Genomic DNA, 20,231 nt, shown 5'->3' with positions numbered 1-20,231 from the left:
TTTTTACAAAATTACAATGTATTTACTTAAAATCTCCTAAAACCGGCTTGTCGAAAATATGACCATGGCACCCACCAGATACCTTACAATAAAAGCTACTATAGATCGCACTGCAACGACGTAAAAAAAATGTATGCAAATAATGGTAGCATGCTTGCCCAGTATGTACGCAAGAAGGCCTGGATTCGAGTCCCGGCAGAGACAAGATGACTATTCTCTTTCCTAGTTCACCTCAGCATAAAAAATATCTGTTCCCAGAAAATATCTGTTACCCACAGATAGAACGCGTGGAGGCGCAAAGGCATCAAAAATGTATACAGTTAATACGTGGTTTAATACGATGGATAAAAGTGGTATGTTGAATATAAAAGTATACCTTGAATATTAAGTACAGAAAGAGAGCAATCGTGTTACATTAGGAAACCCCATGTAGAAAATAGTCAATGAAATCGGTAACGATTACCATAGAGTCGCGGTGCAGGTGAATAACAGGGTGCATGGAAGAGCACCTCGGCGGCCTCTGTTATGGGTGATGTCGTATTTTTTATTCTCTGAGGTCATGAGAACTTTTTCCGTGTTGTGGGGAGTTCGTGCTTCCGTTTATTGACGACTTAGCTTGTCATCCCGATCACTACAGCACTAGCAGCCAGAGTATCAAAACGTAGGTTTATAATTCAAACTTTAAATCATTACGGTTCATACTCAGTCTTTCAAAAAAACAGACATAGGTAAAAATTATTTCAAATTTTTCAACTTACTATGAGATTATTTCCAATATTTTCATTTCATTGCTACGATATTTTGTTTTTCATTTTTAATTTTCGTTCAAAAGTCTCAGAGAATTTGTGAGAACATTATTTGTATGACGTTTTTTCCCCCCGTTGTATTCCCACTAGAAAATAGTTTTTTGACCATGTTAAAAAAGGTATGCGATATCCTTAACTCTTTAAGCAGTTTTTAAAATTTAGTATTGATCAGCATTGGACTGGGGAAACCGCGAGGCACACACCCAGGCTCTGTCGCAAGAAGCAACGTAAGTACTTCTGCCCCCCCCCCCCAGGGGGAGGGCAACCGGGGCATCTCCGGCATTATAACTGCCACATCGGAAATAAAAGCATGTTAAGAACCCGAGATATTTCGGGGTGACCAAAATAAAAAGCAGATGAAGTTTGACGAGATATCTCGGGATTGCCGCCGTAAGGGTTAAAGTTATCGCAGTTTAAAATTTTTTCTTTAATACTTCCAAAAATATATGTATCGATAAAACCACTGCACATGATGAAATGATAAACAAAACAAAACAAAATTTCTTCATGTTCATGTACTTCATACAGAAAATTATCCGAACTAGCAATTCATAGCCCTCCTAACCAGATAATAGTCCGCTGATCTGTCTCGATTAAAAGATATCAAGCTCGTGGTCGAAGGCCTGGGTCATGCTGGAAAATGTGCTGTGAACGGTACGCATTTCTGTGTAATGCTTGAATAGTGCACAGCCTCCTGCCGTCAATTTTTCTAAGAATGAATTAAGTTTAATGCTCGAATAGTTGTACCATTGTAGGCCTGTTGCTCTCTGTGGCGAGATTTTTTTAACGAGGAGATTGGCTCGCATTCGCACCTCGAAATAGGGAACCACAGAAAAAACACTTCAGCCGACCACCACTGTGGTGACGGTGGAATTCGAGTCCAGGTTCTCGCGATGAGAGTCCCACTCGGCACTTCATAACCCTGTCATCAATCTCAATTATTTCTATATTATCTTTAGATGCAAAATCTACTCAGTTGGGCCACGCAATAACAGCACACATACTACCGTCACTATTGCAACAAATGAACAGATTTTTACTTTCCGAGTTCCCTGTGAAAGGAATAAAATAACTGTACATACGCGCAAGAATCAACCCATGTGTATATTATATTCCTCTCATGCTTCGACCACCTAATCAGTACAATGGTAATGGAGATGACAGCACAGAATCGTATTCCTACCACAACTGTAGTACAATTTACAAGAAAACCCTTTCCATCTCCTATATATATATGACGTTATAAAAAAATCCTTGTGTAAAATATGGACATGAGGCATTCTCTCTCTCCCCATCTATACACGCCTTGATTGGAACGTACTATCCTGAGAGAAGGAGACGAGCCCGTTGATGGCCAAATCATCTTAGGAGGACCCATGTATTGGAAATGTGTAAACTATTATGTTGGCAGAGCACAAGTACAAACAATTAAATATATTTTTTATTGCAAGTATATATTTAGTTGTGTTGTGTGGTAATTTACCGCAGCGCCCCTAGGCCCTCAGGTCTTCGGTGGGTCCGCGGACCAGATTTATAAAGGTTCTTCTATAGTGAAGTTATAGTGAAAAAACAAAAGAAATGACGAGAATCACACCAGGCCCACGAGCTCGAGCCCTTTATGGGTCAAGACTTGAACATAGTTTCTCAGGCATTTCACCATGTCATAAGGTATGAGAACCCCTTAAAAAAAAATGGTTCTCAAACGTTTTCCACCAGCAGCTCCCTTGCGCAATTCATGTTTTGAGGCGGTTCTCTAGATTAGTTTAATAGATATTTCACTTATAAAAGAACCAATTAAAATCATAAATGAGCACACAAATCAATTTCCCTTAACTCACCGCGATGCCCCTAGAAGTCGTGACGCATACTTTGAGAAACACTGCCTCAACGTTATCGTGGCAGTTTATGAATTTTATTTTAATAATTCTAAAAATAGATTTCGTGACAAAAACCGCAGCACATGATGTCTGAAATGATATAAAACTTTGGAACAACTGTTCTTCTCACTCTCTCTCTCTCTCTCATATTCCGTCCAACATTCTCTTGTATAGGCTTTGGCCTACAATATTGTATAAACAAATAAATAAATATACTTGATGTACGGGAGATTATCTGAACTAGCAATCCATGTCATCAATCTCAATAATTTCCATTATCGTAAGATGCAAAATCTACTCAGCTGTGTCACGCAAGAACACCACACACTACTGCCACAAATGTAACAAATGGAGAGATTTTTGCTTTAGAGAATAAAATATCTGTATAAATACATACGGACACAAGAATTAACCCATGTGCACATTTCTTAGATTCCTCTCACGCTTCGACCGCCTACTCAGTACAATTCGGTAATGGACATGACAAAGAATCTTCTTGTTCCCACCACAACTATCCATCCAACCGAGGTAAAATTTACAAGAAAACCCTTTCCATCTCCTCCCATAGATATAACGTTATAAAAAGAACAACTCCAATTCCCTGTGTAAAGTATGGACATGGGACATTCTCTCTCTTTCCATCTGTACACGCCTTGATTGGAAAGTACTATCCTGAGAGGAGGAGGAGTCCGTTGATGGCGAAATCATCTTTCGTTACGAGAACCCATCGTCGTATGTCACTCTATGGCGAGAGTTTTTCTGGGAAACTTTTCGAAAACCCTTTTCCTTTTGCCCGTGGTGTGGTTGGTGTCGGTGTGGTGCAACCACTCTGTCTCTCTCACATCTTTTCCTACGCCCGTTCAGCATCCACACTTTTACCATCGCATGTTTATCTAGAGTTTGTCATTGCCAGACACATCATGAACTCATGATTTTGTAGTTTGGGAGAGACCTTTATGTTAGTGTGTGTTATGCGAACGAGGAAAGGCTGCAGGAGGATGGACCCTCCATCCAGTGTTGTAATTACTTTCGGACGATTGACTCAAGTTAGTTCCGCAATTTGAGCAGAAGAAGGAAAATTCGGGAGCACTTTTAAGTGACATAAAGACAAATAATAGGCCTTTCCTTGGCGTGGGCTTTAGGAGACAAATTAAGTATCACGGTTATACGTGACACTTGTACCAAGTCTCTCTACAGTTGCCTTTTTTTTTTCTTTAGTTTCTTCTCGAGCAGCACTGGTTGAGTCGCGAGTTACATACACGGTTAGTCTTCGGTCTATATGAACTCTTTTTTTTTTTAGATTCCGAATATCTATTTGTGGCTTAACTTTCCAATATTTTCACTTAGAGCAGAAGGTTCAAATATATGAGCCATAGTCTAAATATTGGCTAGCTGTGGCTCATATATATTTGGACCTTTTCCTCTACCGAAATTGACTCTAATGTACGCGAGTTATAGTTCCTAATACGTGGATCCAGACAGAGGGAAACGATTAAACAAATCCCTAACAGCCTGGGAGTTAAAAGTACAGTTTAACCTCGCTTACTTGACACTCCAGACGTATCGGCAAACATGTTAACTTGGATGTCAAGTTAGCGAGGTATCATTTAATCTTACCCTCACAATTTTGAATATAGAATAGTTTATGTATTCATATATACATAGTTGAATATTTCTATTCCATCATCCAAAAATAGCTAAATTTTTTATCTGCAGTTTTTTCATGAAAAGTTTTCGAATAATTTGTAATTAGGTTGGGGAAAAGGAAACGCAATATGAAGAAACATTTTTTATATGTGAATGAGCAGTGGTCAGAAATTAGAAAAACTTTCTATTCTCACATAAAAATTCCGATCTATCTTATTCACCGATCTTTCGCTCAGAAATTTCAGGTATCATCCATTATCTGTGAATTTCGTAGTGTACAGGTAGAGTTTTAGGGTTACAAAATAGTAGAAAGTGATGTCACCCTAAACTGTGAAGGACTATTTTCGACCAACAGACAACAAGAAGCAACAAAACGTAGAATTGTTGCAACATACGAGAGCAATGCCGTAAAAATGTCTGAACTAGCTAACGCATGGACAATATCAAAAAATTATCGAAGTATTTGCCGCCTGGCAGTCGAGTGGTTAGGGAACTAGCTTCTCACTGTGCAGGTCTGGGTTCGAATCCCGGTTCGGGCATGGATGTTTACTAACACTAACAAAGTCCCTGGATGGATCATGCTGATCCCTTGGGAATACGTGAGGATCACGTTGCTATTATTATTAGTTGTGATTGCACAGTACAAATCGTAGTCGTCTTAAGAGGAGTATAGCAATTTACATCTAGTTAGAGAGGTTTCTGCCAATTCAATTTAGTATTTTTCCAATCATTAGAATAAAAATGTTGAGTGGTTATCACATTACCTCGACTAATCCAGGTTAGTCGAGTTATTATCCGTATGTCGAGTAATTGAGGTTCTACTGTAATTACGATAAAATAATGGTTCTGTCCCGTAAAATACGGGTACAACATTTCACCCCCAAGTAATATCGTAACCCCCTCGAAATATTGTTCTACATTCGCGCGAATCCCCTGTTTCATTTTTCATAATAATATTTATCACTCTGGAATTCACTCAAAGATTACTAGATTACTTATACATTTACCAACGTTTCAGTTTAGAAGCTAATGTAATTGAATAAAATTAGCTGCTGTACTTTATGAGTACCACAACTTTTAAAAGAAATTTCAAAGCAAAATACATTCTTAATAAAAACAGACCCTCGATAGACTGAAACAGGGATAGAAATCCATGATTGTGTGCGGTCGACGCGTCGCCGAACACAGTTCCAACTAAAGGGTGCTCAACATTTTAGTGAGTATTGGTCACTTGAACTGATTTGTAATCGGTGGCGAGTCACTTGAATATTTTATTAACTATCTAAGGGCCATAATAAAATTAAAAGGTTAACAATTTTTACTAACATAATGTAAATTTTAAATGATAAGAATCAGTGGCATTTTTAATAGATGGACCAAAAAACAGAGCTTGCACAACAAACTAAACAGAGACGTTAATCATTGAAAATGATCTTAATTCTGAATTTTTTTGAATTTTTTTACTCTTTCTTCAGCATTTGATTTAATTTTGTTATTGCGATTCCTTATTTATGTGCTTTACTAAAAAAAAAAGTTTTCATAGAAGATAAAAAGTTTAAAAATTTACCCAGAAATACTCGAGCCCCGGATTCGTCTAAGCTACACTGATTGGGATCATAATTTTTCTGCTGAAATAAACACCCCCTTCCCAAAATTTTCACACGTAGAAAATTTGGAATTGTCTATATATGCAACCAGTTGGAATATTCAAATTTTTATTAATAAATTACTATTAATTAAGTTCCAGTATTCAGGTAGTTTTCAAATTGTTTTTGATTTCGCGGCACAAATGGCTCCACGGGGCCACATTCTTCATTTGAATATTCAAGTAATGGAAACATGATTTTGTGTTGAGATTTTCCGATCCAATGTCGAAAAGAACCACCGATATAAGCTTCAAACTGTTATGTCACCGAAATTTGCGAAGAGTATCGACTTACTAACGTTCTAATCACCGCCATTTTGTTTAATAATTATAGTTATGAAGAGTTATTATTACTTAAAAATACAGTAAAAGACAAAAAAAACAACAACAAATATTTAAACACTTCATCTCGCCAACTCCCAAAATTGCTCGAGTTCCGTCATTTTCAAAGATCGGGTGAAATCTCGAAATTTCTCACTGAAGTCGAGGTCCTCGGAGACTATATTATTCATACATATAAAGGAGGCGGGGGCCGAGGGATTTACCCCTCTGGTACAAACAAGCACCTTGACATGCTCGTAATTATTTAAGGATAAAATCACTCCCTGTAGTTAGTTTAATGTTATTAACAAGATTCCTTTTATTAATTACCTAACAAGTCACCTTTTGGCCGTCTGTCAGTGCGAATAGATGGTGAAGGATTTCGCACCACCAACATGGAGAATGTCAAGATAACGCCAGTTCACTAGTCGCGCTATTTAATACGCCGAAGCAATCACTCTTCGCGCAGAAATTTGCTGTGTTCTGTGCGCCATTTATTTTACTAGCCGACCACGTGATTAAATTTTAGTTATCCCATGAGAAAGACATTCTTCCATCATTGTTACGGAAAGTCCGTATCCACGGTGTGGATCCCTACCATAGGAATCTCACGTATTGGCTGAAGTAAATTGTTTCATAGCGTACCCTTGATACGAAAAAATTGAAGTTTATTCAATAATATACTGATAAAAGTCAATAAAAATTTATCGATCATTACAGTTTTTTTAATTCTTTTAATTATTGAAATATTTTATTTTAAATAATTTAATTTTCGTTTACTGTCCTAATAACACATCGAAATGATATTCAGTGCTTTATGAGAATTATTTGGAAGGGGAAAATAAATGGTTATTCAAAAATTTTAGAAAATTTCGGCACTGAAATATTTTAAGAATCCTACACTAAGAATGTTTAAAAAAATTTGCAATAATTTCAATGATTTCAAACCAAAATAACTTTTTTGAAGTTGACGAACTTGTTTTGAAGAAGACGAACAATAAAAAATGCTCGAAGAACTTGATATTGAAAATATTTCTCGAATATTCGCATTGAAATTATTAAAAAATGTTTTTTTTTCTAAATAACAAAAAAATTTTATTTTAATATTGTTATTTAAAAGTCCAAAAACATTGTTTCAAATATTCATTCCAATATAATTCGGCGGTAAAAATATTCAACAGTTTGACGTTTTTTAGTAATTTTATACCAGAAAATACTTTTCAAAATCGGCACGACAAATAACTAAGAATTTGAGAAGATACTTGGTATATATTTGATACACGAAAAATATTTGAGAATTTGATATCAGAAAATATATATAAAAAAATCGACTCAAAATATTTCAAGAATTATACACTAAAAGATAGTAAAATATTTCAAGACTTTGACACTGAAAAATATTTCAAGAGTTTGGCACCTAAAAATATCTCATGAATTCGACAATAAAAGTTCTTTCAAGATTTTCGACAATAAAAAATGTTTTTGGTTGAAGAATTTCAACCGAAAACTATTTTTCAGAAAATTAACTTTACAAACTGTGTGTGTATCGTAAATTTGACTTGATTCGGGAACTTGACGTTAAAAATAAGCAAGAATTTTACATATAAAAGTAGTATATAAGAGTTTAGTTCTAAAAATGCTTCGAAAAATTTTGACACTATATAAGAATTTGATACACTAAAAATATTTCGGACACTTGATCTTATAAAGTAGGCTATTTAAAAAATTGACAATACAATTGTATCCAAAATTTTACACTAAAAAATATTTAGAAAAATTTGAGGAGATAAAAAAATTCAATAATTTCACACTCGGAAAAATTTTCGATACCCTTCAAAAACTTATTCAATTTGACATTGAATTGGATAATTCAGTACATAATAAGCATAATTCAGTAAAATAGTACTTCATAATCTGAGAAGAGTAAAAAATCGTTATTATTATTATTGCATTATAAAGGAAATTAAAATAATAGCCGTGTTCGAGCATTCTCTCACACACTTGCATCTCTATATAATCAGACAAGAATAGATTTCCACAGAACAAGAGCTGATCATCGGCTTTGTTTGCTGTGTGATGATCAGCGCCAAATAATAAAGTTTCACAGTTTGCCCTGTGCGTGTGCAAACATTTTTCGGGTTATCTTTATTGAAATGTTGGTTTACGTGTGGCCATCGGCAAGTTATCCCCCACTCACATCCACATCGCGACCATAATGAGATTATGGGAATTTCTAGGTAAACCAAAAATTATATATGGTTGATAATTACTTACAGCCCCCGTTCATACACATACACGATCTCTAAATTAAATCATTTTCTTGTTTGCTCTCATCGTGTTGATTCTCTTTTATATAATTTTTGCATAAATTTATATTCTGTATATATAAGAGAATTTTTCTATCTAATAAAAACAACTTGCCGAATATTCAATTAGAAACAATCAATTTAATCGAATGTTTAGAATGATTCCGTGCTATTGATAAATAATAAGGCATTCAACTCGAATCGTCGTATATTTGATGTAATAATTATTTTCACTGGATTTTCATTTATTAGCATTTAAAGGAAAATTTTTATGAATATTTTATCATGTCTGGAATTATGTGTCACCTCTTAACGCTGTAGTTATTATTCAGGAATTTTTGGGGATTTTCCTGATTTTCTTTAAGCCAAATTTAACTGATTTTCGGTTTCGTAACGTAAAATACTATTTGTAGAACCTATTTTTGACGAATCCTCGATATTCTATAAATTGATCAATATCTATCGAATCAATATCCCTTCAATGAAATTCATTCTTCCCGTTTAGGAATTTTAACATGAATTTTATAGATTTGCAAAGTCGATAAATTGAAAATCAAACAGTCGATAAGCTCGTGAAAGGATTGATTCTAAATTAAAATTTCGATTTTCAATTTCTTACTATTTTAAATATCAAGACATTTTGCTGGTTTTTAAAGTTGAAAATCACAATATTTTTTGAACTTTATCCAAAGTGTGAATCTAAATTGCCGTCGTGGCCATTATTCGTGGCGTGTTGTCAAATTTGAGGAATTTCGTTATCCATTCTCAAATATTTTTGACAACTTTAACACAAATATTTAGTCGATAACGATTAAAATTTTGATTTTTCATAAAGTTCAAGCCAATAAGAGTTTGTTTGCGTGTTTTGATAATTTATTTTGCATTTTTATATCTTATTTGATCACAAGATTTAAAACGAAAGTTCCATGTTAAAACAGATTTGAAATTTTCGGATGAAAAAATTTTAATTACAAATTATTTTTTTGGAAAAATATATACTAATTATTTGTTACTATTTTTGAAATAAAAGATATAGATTAATGGATTAATTTCTGTTTGAGTTCAAACTCCCATAGATTGGTTATCTTAAATTTACCCGAATTAGCTATAATACCTGTTACTGACACGGACTTTGTTAATTGGATTAACTCTAATCTCTGAAAAATTAATTTGAAAATTTCGCGATTAATTTAACGTATATAATAAAAAATAATTTGGCATCCATATTGGCATTTATCTAGTTGTAAAACGAATTGTGTCATCTAGTTGGTAATCGAAAAGTGGCATATGTGTTTTAAATATAAGACTATACACCAGGGGTTCTTTTAACCTATGGGTCGCAGGGGCTACTGAGATTGGTCGTATGAATCCTTTCACAAATGCGATTGAAAATTCATTTGTTGCACTACTGGTTTCAATGACGCTTTAACGCTACACGTTTTAGGGGCATGGACTGGGACGCAGACATTTTTGGGGAACCTCTTGAGAATTTGAAATTGATGGAAAAACAAGATTTGGGAACTGATAAAAAAAATAATTTTAAAATTGATGAAAAATTAACTAGGCAAATGATTGCAGAGTGAACAAGAATTCAGAATTCATGCAAGAGATAAATCCAGAGTTGAAAAAGATTCAGAATTCATGTGAGAGATAATTCCAGAATCAAGAAGAATTTTCAGCATTCATGAATTAATGAAAGTTCAGTATTATGAAAGAAATAATTTCAGAATCAGTGAAAGCTTTGAATAATTTGAGGCCCTCTATTTGATTCGATAGCCCTGGGCTCAGTCCCTGTTGGCTCACCTGTTAATATACCACGAGCTCTGGTTTCACTAATTTCTAAAAATAAACAAACGTTTTATCAATGAGAAATACTTAATAATATTTTTAAAATTAAAAAATAGACCGATGAATCGCTAAGTTCATCACATTATTGATTTTGGGTAGCTGCTATAGATCATATGAAATTAATTTTCTCTGTATCAGTGTGCATGTTTTTTATACAAATCCATTCACAGGCGCTGGAACTTAGGGGCTGAGGCCATTTGGAGTTTCCCTAATAAATTTTGTAAGGTCGCTGAGCTCCCCCAAAAATTTCTTAAAAAATAATGCAATGCACCCTCCCTCTCCTGCGTACGTACTTCAGGCCCGTATATACGGGACGACTAGCAACTTTTAGAACCCCCCCACCAATGTTTTCTTCATGTCGATGCCTCTGAATCCACTATAAACCGATCTTGGGTAAATTCCGCATATATGCTGAACATTACCGGACTTCAACGATAGGTTACTTTGAAGTTCGCCAGAGCTGGGCAAATGCACGACATAGGCATAGACTGTCAGACAACAATGGTTCATAGGCCTCAACAATGCTTTTGCATGGTTGTTTATTTTATTTTTGTTTGTTAAAAATGCAAACATATGCATTTTAAAATGCCTAAAAATATGCCGTAAAATAAATAATGCTCAATAGTGAAATATTTTCTTGAAAAAATTGAATGATTTTTCAAGAAAATTTGATGAAATTCGAAGAATAAAAAGTTAAAAATGATCTTCTATATGCAAATACATATTTTAACACTGTGAAAAGTGTTAAAATATGCAATTGCATATGTGTGTGTGCACCTATGCATTTGCATATAATCCAAGCTCTAGTGATGGCAATATTCCATGCTCAAATTCGATAAAAGACCCCACAGACGAGCAGAACATTAAAAAACGGCCATTACATTCGTCGACCCTTTGCTTTTCGATTCCTCGATGGGACCTATCAAGTATTTGCTGAAAAAGTTGCTTAGTGTTGTCTCGAGAAATTGCCAAAAGCGTATTGCGTGCAATGTGGCTATTCCCTGTCAAGCTCAATTTAAGCATAGAATATCAGTTTCATGCTTCCCACAGGGTCACTTTATTGTTCCTATTCATAGGATATCCGCCCGTGTCACTTGTCTTTCACAAACTGGCACAATATTATATATTTCAAAAATGAAAGTGCCACGAGCGGATATCCTATGAAATACGGTAGGCCTATTTTGCAATTACGTTTGTTTGTAAATGTGAATTTTCCATTGCATTTCATTTTCCACATGTTGAGCAATGTTCCATAGTTATCAATCGACTTTGAAGGTCAATACAGCTATATAATACAGCGTTTCTCAACCTATGGTCCGTGGACCACAGTTTGTCCTCGATGATGACAAAGGTGGTCCGCAAGCAGACTTGATAATTTACTTCCAAATATCAATTGTAAAATTGTTCAAATGGTGTAATTCAACGTTTCTCAACTTTTGGTCCGCGGACCAGAGGTGGTCCTCGACGATGGCATAGGTGGTCGGCAGGCAGACTTGATAATTTGATTCTAACTGAATGAAAAATCATTCAAGTGTTGTAATATTGATATTAATAATAAACACATGGGTTCAAATAAAAGCTATACTTTGTTACGTTCACCATACCTCATTGAAGGAAATGCGGAAAATTGCGATCCTAAATACGGGTTATCACTAATTGTACCCAAAAATGCAGTTTACGACGAATTCGCTAATTACTGCAAAAATGGGCGAAGGGTGGGTAGTAAAGGACAACTACAATAAAGTATACTGACTACTACTGCATTATTGTTTTAGTTATTACACCGTAGTAAACAAAAATATATTGGACGAAAAATCATTAAAATGACTGGACGACCATATTTCATTGCCAAAAAATCAGGGGAACTGGGATCTTAAATATGGTAAAATATTAGACGTCACCAATTGTCATTAAAATCGTTGCCATAAATCCAGAAAATCCCCAATTGCAGTAAAATTCACTAAAAAATTGAGGAAAAAACGCTGAACCTGACAAATATGTAAAATGAATATGTGCGTATTTGTATTTATATAGCTGTAATGTAAGTTATGGAAACGCCGTTTTTATTTACGCGAATTTAGTAAACATTAAAAATTCAAATAAGAATTGTTGTAAAACGGGACAAATGTATATAAAACAATTCAAACAACTAAAAACTGTTGAAATTATCATCATTCACACAAATTTAGTAAACATTACACACTCAAATGAGCTTCGTTGAAAAAAAAACGGCACAGCTGCATTAAATAGTCGGAACAGCCGTAAATCTGGCCATTATGACTGTCCCGTAAAATAAGGGACAACATAATGCTGTAAGTTTGTAGTCCATCGTATTGTTTTAGACATTTTACTGGTCCTTGAGTTCACAAACGTTGATGAACACCGATATAAAAAATTTGAAAATTAGTCATTTTGAGAGTTGAGGGGTTTTGAAATGAAAAGTTTGCTGCATCTGAATGTCATCTAAATATCATCTCTATAATAGCTGTACTACATTACTCACCACTTATAAAATCAGCAGTTTTATAAAATCAAATTGCCGAAACTAAATCAAATCAGTGCAAATCATATTATAAAATTTCCGTTTTATAGAATCACCGCCACGGTTTTTGAAAATCAAAAATACAAATACAACGCCACAACAGGCAAAATGCCCAACGAGGTGGCTGATTATACGGGGTGATTATAATCAGTTCCCTTACTCTGAATAGTTTTTCTCAAAAACTACAGTTAAATTTTCAGGATATCTTAATGAGACCATGGAAAAGATATTTATGCAATGAAAAATAGTTAAATTTTTGACCCCCAGGTGAAAATGCCCCTTTTCCCCCCATGTTCCATACAGCGTATATACTAAGTTTCAATTTAAAACGTCTACCAGAACGGACGCTATATAGGTCTGAGTAGTGTCAGTATACTGAAACTGCTTAGACCTCTGTTGCGTCCGTTCTGGTAAGCGCATTCCATTGAAACTTGGTATATAAGCTTTATCGACATAGAAAAAAGGAAAATGCGATAAACGCTACTTTTTCACCTTTTGGTCGAAAATAGAACAATTTCTTTTATTGCATTAATCTCTCTCCCATGGACTCATTAAGATATCGTGAAAATTTGGCTGTGTTCGGATGAGTAATTATTGAGAAAAACTATTCAAAATACGGGTACTTTAATTATAATCACCCTGTATTTGTGAAATGAGTTTTATCTACCAAAAAACGGCGTAAAACTCAAAAGAAAATTTAACCTGTGAGAATTAACTATTCGGTCTTAATTTTGGCATTTGGAATATTTTTGCAATTTTTTTTGAAGTTCCAACACAAAAAAAAGGGGATCGAGAAATGGGAGAAGTGACAAAAGAAACTAGTGACTCGAAAAAACAGGACTTTTCTAAACCGAGCAAAAGCCCGGTCTATCGCTCATTATGGGAAATTTACTGCAGTAAAATGAGAATGACACGCTATTGGAAAAATCCTATTCAAAAATCGAATTAGAAATCATAAAATTGAAACGGATAGTCGGTCAGAAAGATCGGAAGAAGATCAAGTAAAACAGACAATGGTGTATTAATGGAGGGGAGTGGCTTTTTTGAGAGCTATAGCCCAGGGCGGCAAATTTGAGGAATGATATTCCAAGAAAATTGGTAGAATGGGGGGGGGGGAAGGGCGGCAAAATTTGTATAACCCTCAGTAAATCCGCCTCTGTCTAGACAGGTATAGTCTGGTTCAGTGAATGGCCAAAAAGTGACCCAGAGAGTTTCCGAGCACGTGAGTGAGCGAAAGAGTTACCAAGAGTGCGTGCAAGCATGTAAATGACGAAAAGAGTGACCTAGAGAATGCGAAAGCATGTCAGTGTTTAAAAGAGTGCTCTAGAACGTGCGCGAACTTGTAAATGAACAAAAAAGTGCTTATTCAGAGTTTGTGCAAGCATGTGAATGACCAAAAGAATGATCTGGAGAGTATGTAAATGTGTAAATGATCAAAAGAGTGATCCAGCAAAGAACCATGTCAGTGAGCAATTAAACAGTGACCTAGAGTTTGTGCAAGCATGTGAATGACCAAAAGAATGACCTGAAGAGTGAGTTACTAGAGCGTGTGTAATTATGTAAGTGACCAAAACAGTGTGGAAGCATGTGAGTTATCGAAATAGTGTGCAAGCATGTGAATGACTAAATGAGTGACTTAAAATATATGAGCATGGAAGTGACCTAAAGAGTAACTTAGAAACACAGCTGTACTTGCAGTAATGAAGTGAGGCCGAGGAGGTTATATTGCATAGGGCGGCGAATTGGTGGAAATAGTAATCAACAAAATTAGACTAGAATGGGGGAAGAGGGTGACAAAATTCGTGTGGCCGCAGGCTGCAAAACCATAAATATGCCTCTCGTAATTAGAACGTCTGTATTAGAACTGTTTTTGCATTGCACTGTAACGTGCATGTGGTAGTTTAAGTTAGTTAATGGTAATTTACTTATTAACAGAAGTGTCAATTCAACAAGGTAGAATGCATCATATTTTTAAGGAAAATTCTGTAATTTTAAAATTTTAGTACTTGATTTATCGGTTATAAAAATCAACCGCTTAAGGCAATCGAAATCATCCGGATAAAAGTGATTTTAATAAGTGGGGAGGGGCATTGTGTAGTAAGGTTCTAGATCTGAACTTGGATTTCCGCAATGGAGTGAATGGTATTTTCCTACAATTCAAAGAGGCCTAATAATGGTTCTTTTCTTATAATGCTGATATATTTAACGCTCGTTAGAAAATAACGTTATATTGGGAGGTTGTTATACCGAACGTTTGAAAAAAAATACGCTCCTTGAAAGGATTTATATTTTAACGCAATAAAAGACTGCATTATTTTTTATAACGTAAAAAATTGCAGTGAAAATGCATAATGTTAGAAAATAATAGTAAAATTGTATTAATTAATTTTAGATGCAAGCAACCTATGTACCAAATTCTCCAATATAAAGGGTCAAATCAACCGCAATTTTGGCAAACCCAAAACAGGGATTTTATTCATTTCTTGCGAAAATTAGGCTGGGCATAGCTGCGTCCGGGCGTTGTATTCGATTAAACGTTCTTTCTGGGTCGTTATATTGGATTTGAAATAACATGGAATGAATAGGGGGAAAAAAAATCAGAATTATCGAAGTTGTCGTTTTAATGGAAGTTCGTAATAACACATGATCGTTATAACCAGTGTGACTACAATAATAAAATTTGAATGAATTTATGTTCAAGTGCAATAAGATAAACACATTTAATCAGGGATTTGGTTAATTTCTTTGCAAAAAATTAGTGGACGTTGTGAGGGATGCGATGATATGTTTCGTTTGTTATATCGAATCGTAAATAACATGTCATGTACAGGAGAAAGTTTTGGACTTACCGCACCGGTCGTTATAACGAAATGATCACAACGTGCAGTCGTTATAACGAGTTTCGTACGTACATATACTCGCTGATTTACTTACTCTTCAAGCGCATCCACGAATCCTCAGCAAAGGATGCAAAAAAGAACTCGTTAGCAAAAACTATTCCAAAAAAACTTTCATTCATTTACTTTTTGTGAATATGATAGAAGTTTATCATAATTTTTGTTCGCACTTCAAAATCAAACGAACATATTGCATCCATACGCTTTTATAAGTGTAGGGCTTACTCGTGGTTATAGTCCCAATAGCTGTTACCTACGTCTCTACTCGCGTGTGGATTTGGTTATCTGAAAATTACTCGGCGATGATTCCTCCGTATAACATTTGAACCCCCTCACGACCCCCTTAGGGATTGAATTTTCAGGAATCCCGTCGTGGTAAGTGTCTACATCATAAAAAATAATACTAGCTAAATTTCATATTTATAGCTTCAGCGATTTCAGCTAAGCGATGGTTGCCCCATATAATATTTGACACCCCCCCCCCCTCTTAAAGGTTGAATTTTGAAAAATTTCTTCTCAGTGAGCCTTTGCATCATAAAATGAAACTATTGGCCAAATTTCATATTCATAGCTTCAGCGGTTTTTGCTCGGCATGATATCTCTATATAATCTTTGAAACCCCCCCCCCCCCACATGGCTCTCTTAGGGGTCGAATTTGAAAAATCCTTTCTTAGTGAGTCTTTACATCATAAAATAAAAGCTCCTGATCAAATTTCATATCCATAGCTTCAGCGGTTTCGACTCGGCGATGATGAATCATTCAGTCAGGACATGTTATTTTATATGTATAGTGCATTATAACCTACTACGGTAGATTTACAAAAATCCTTTTCTTATCCCTATTTATAAAAAAAAAAAAAAACTCACAACATTTGGGAAACGGAAAAGTACTCGCATATTCAGAAAATTTATTTCCTAATTTGGTAGCGAATTGAGAAACATTTTTCAACACAACACAACATGCACAGAAAATTACAGATATATTTCAGGAGAAGCCCAAAGAAAAGAAATAATGAGCTAACTGTAGGTATTACGGCCATCTTAGCTTCAGATATTTTTCCTGAAGCCAGCTTCGGAGATTCTAAAAGCATTAAATGGTAGAAAATATACTGGAATGTTGTGGAAAAAAAGAAAATAATAATTTCTTCCCTATAATGGAAAATATGTGTTTTATGTTCCCAAATTTTACATTTTCACCGTAATCCATATTAAATAAAACAATGATAATGATACTGCCAATTGCGATACTCGTTTTTCAAGCTTATCTAATTTGAACGAATGAATAGATATTTGTAGAAATAAATTTTTGCTGTAGGTAAATAAAGAAAACAAAAAACGCAGAAATGTAAGTTTATGATTTTTAAACAAGGTTTAAAGCTCAGAAATGAAAATCCGAATACATTTCAATGACCTAAGAATCAAATTATAGGAAAAAAGATTAACACAAGAATAGAAAATTAGGAAAAATACGAAAATATGGCAAACTAGCAAACAAACTATGTATCTTCTACCGGAAATAAATTAGATTATATGCCCAAAAATATAGCTGCACAAAATAGGAGCATTATCCATGTAAATTCGATACTAAATAAGAAAAACACACAGCAAACTGGCTTATTCTGATTCAAATCCCAGTTTTCTTTCATCCTACATTTACTGCAGCAGTATGGATGACTCTTGGGCATGAATATAAATAGTGGAAAAAATTGCCCTAACACATTTTCAATACGAGATGACATATTTTCGAAACACATTCCTAAAAATAGTAATATTTAAAGACATTTTCCATCAAACAAGAAAGAGTAACAATGAAACTTACACGACACATTACTAGGCTTTTGCCAAGAATCAAACTATGCATCTTCCCAGGGCCGTCTTAAGAACATCATGGGCCCCCGGGCCAACTGGTTTTTCTGAAACTTTCAACCGGATCTCATTTTTGTGAGGCCTGTCTTCTCTTGAGTCCCTCGGGCCGCGCCGGGTGAACCCATGCGCACAGGTGGAGATACGGGGGGGGGGAGCGTGGGGCATTCCCCCCCCCCCCAGCGTCAAAGGTGGAGTCGACTGATCTAATGTATATATGTATATAAAAATTGACATCATCATCATCGTGCCACCCCCAGTAATAATTCCCGTACCCCCCCCCCCCCCCCAGGCTTCCAAGTCTATCACCGCCTATGCCCATGCGTTAAGACGGCACTACATCTTCCACCAAAAATAAAGTATATGCCCAAGAATAGAGCTGCACATAATATGAGGAATTTCCATGCAATTCGGTACTAAATAAGAAAAACACGCAGAAAACCATCTTATTGTATTTGTGATGAAAATCTGAGTTTTCTTTCATCCGATATTCACGGCAGCAGTATGGTTGACTCTAGAGAATGAATATAAATATTGAAAAAAATTGCCCTAACACGTTTTCAGTACGAGATGGCATAATTTCAAAACACATTCCTAAAAATCTTAATATTTAAGGACATTTTCCATAAAACAAGAAAGGGTAACAATGAAATTTACACGACACATTTCTAGGCTTCTGCCCGTTTTAAGCAAGAGGCCCTCTTTTTCCCAAACACGCATTTATATCTCCCTAGAATATTCTAGAATATTATAACAAAGTTACTAAACCCCCCTCCCCCCCTCCCAAAACATTCTCTTTTGTAACGAGACTTTTGGTTTAACTGGCACTTTAAGAAACATGTTCTCTATCTTGAGGAAAATCACTTCCACTGGAGACTACTATTTTCAAGAAACATCAAGTTGAGAAAGAGAGCGACCCTCAGGCTTTCGCCCCACTTATACCCATAAAATTAAGCAAGCAAGACCGTTCTTTCGCCAGTCTCACTTTTGTCTTATGGGACAAATTCTGTACAGGAAATGTTTTTGTTTTTTTTCTAAATTTTAAATTTCCCCTTACTCTCATAAAAGACTAAGGGTATCTTTCTTCTCTTGTTGTTCCAACTACCAGATCATTTCCCTCAATTGTTAAAGTTCAAAGTTGTTTTGGGGAGACTGAAGTAAGTCTCTCTCTCACATACTCTCTAATATCTTATCCAACCCCTTCCATCTTTTAAGAAAATTTTTTTTTCAAAAACAGAAAAAGAAAAAATTGTTCCTTCTCCTTATAGTGACTTTCAAATTCAATTTCGATTTTAATTACATTGCTTGTCTTTAGGTCGTGTCATAAGGAGGGTTGGAGGGACGGTAGATATAGATGGAACAACACAAACTCTCCCTTCTTGGAGGCTCCAAGACGTTGTTTGGGTGAAAAGAGGTCCAAGGCGAAATTAGCTAGGGCTTAAAAAGAAGACATTTTTGCATCCGTGACAGCTTGTTCTCTCTCTTTCTCTGCAAGAGAGGCCACAGAAAGAGAGCTCTGGAGCTCTCTCTCTCCGCTCGTGCTCTAGGCATCTTTTAACTCCGTCTTGTACAGCTCCCACCGCCCGCCCCTCTTTCCTTTAAACTTCCCAGCACCGCCGAGTACTTGTCACCATGGAGAAAAGAACTCTGGGAAAAAAGAGTTAAGGAGAGAGGTAGGGGTTGTGAGTGGTTAGGTGTCGTACAAGAGCGCAGGGAGCGAGAGAGCTGCTGCTGCTATATCCTGAACAACATTTGCAGTTTTCTCCCAAAACTAGAAGAAGAACAAGCAGCAGAAGAAAGAGAAGGCTAAGAAGAAGAAGAAGAAGAGCGCTAGCTCGCTCGCCTGCATAGCAATGAGTAGAATACCTTACTCCCTCATTAATATGAAAGTATTTTCTCCCTTCGCATGCTAATGATGGTGGTGGTGGTGGTGCTGTTCACCATGCCATTCCTCCCCCGAGCACCATCCTGTCTCTCGCAATCCCTACCTCATCCTGATGCTCCGAAGAGATAATTTCTTTCTCCATAACCCCTTGCATTCCTCACACTCTTTCTTTGGATGCTGCTGCTTGCAGGGTTGTAGGGGTGTAGGTGTTGGTTGTGTTTTACGTGCATCTTACTTTCTCTGTGACTATTCTCCATCCCCCACTGTACCCAGTATTTTTGTCTTCTCCATGACGACGCATCGTCCAATCACCGGCAAGGTTTTGCTGGCAAGGTGTCCGTCGATCTCATTATTTCGGTATCTCTCCGCCAATCGCGGCGTTTTACGAGAGGAAAATGCATTTTCCTTTTGCTCTTGTACAGGGAGAAGGATGTTGTTCTTTTACCTGTTTTCTCTACCTCTCTGCTCTCTACTTTTCATATTTCCTGATATATCCCCACCCCCTGGAGAAGCATCTTCTTTGGGCTAGGTACCTCTGGTACCTTTTCCTGGTAAGGTAGTATGCAGAGTTAGAGAGAGAGGGAGTTAACAAAT

At 35.8% G+C, this 20,231-nt stretch overlaps 1 protein-coding gene and 1 long non-coding RNA gene across 6 annotated transcripts in view; one reads left to right on the top strand and one right to left on the bottom strand.

Annotated features, from left to right (window-relative positions):
• LOC149072706 (uncharacterized) overlaps positions 1-20,231 on the top strand; it is a 494,426-nt gene that overhangs the window by 39,476 nt on the left and 434,719 nt on the right. The gene's annotated exons all lie outside the window — the stretch shown is intronic.
• LOC149072707 (uncharacterized) overlaps positions 1-20,231 on the bottom strand; it is a 214,648-nt gene that overhangs the window by 92,783 nt on the left and 101,634 nt on the right. The gene's annotated exons all lie outside the window — the stretch shown is intronic.

The sequence above is a fragment of the Pholcus phalangioides genome, unplaced genomic scaffold, assembly GCF_987345545.1.
Source record: "Pholcus phalangioides strain wild (caught in Gottingen) unplaced genomic scaffold, Ppha-v1.0 ptg000017l_1, whole genome shotgun sequence".
NCBI lineage: Eukaryota > Metazoa > Arthropoda > Arachnida > Araneae > Pholcidae > Pholcus > Pholcus phalangioides.
This window is presented reverse-complemented; position numbering and strand designations above follow the sequence as displayed.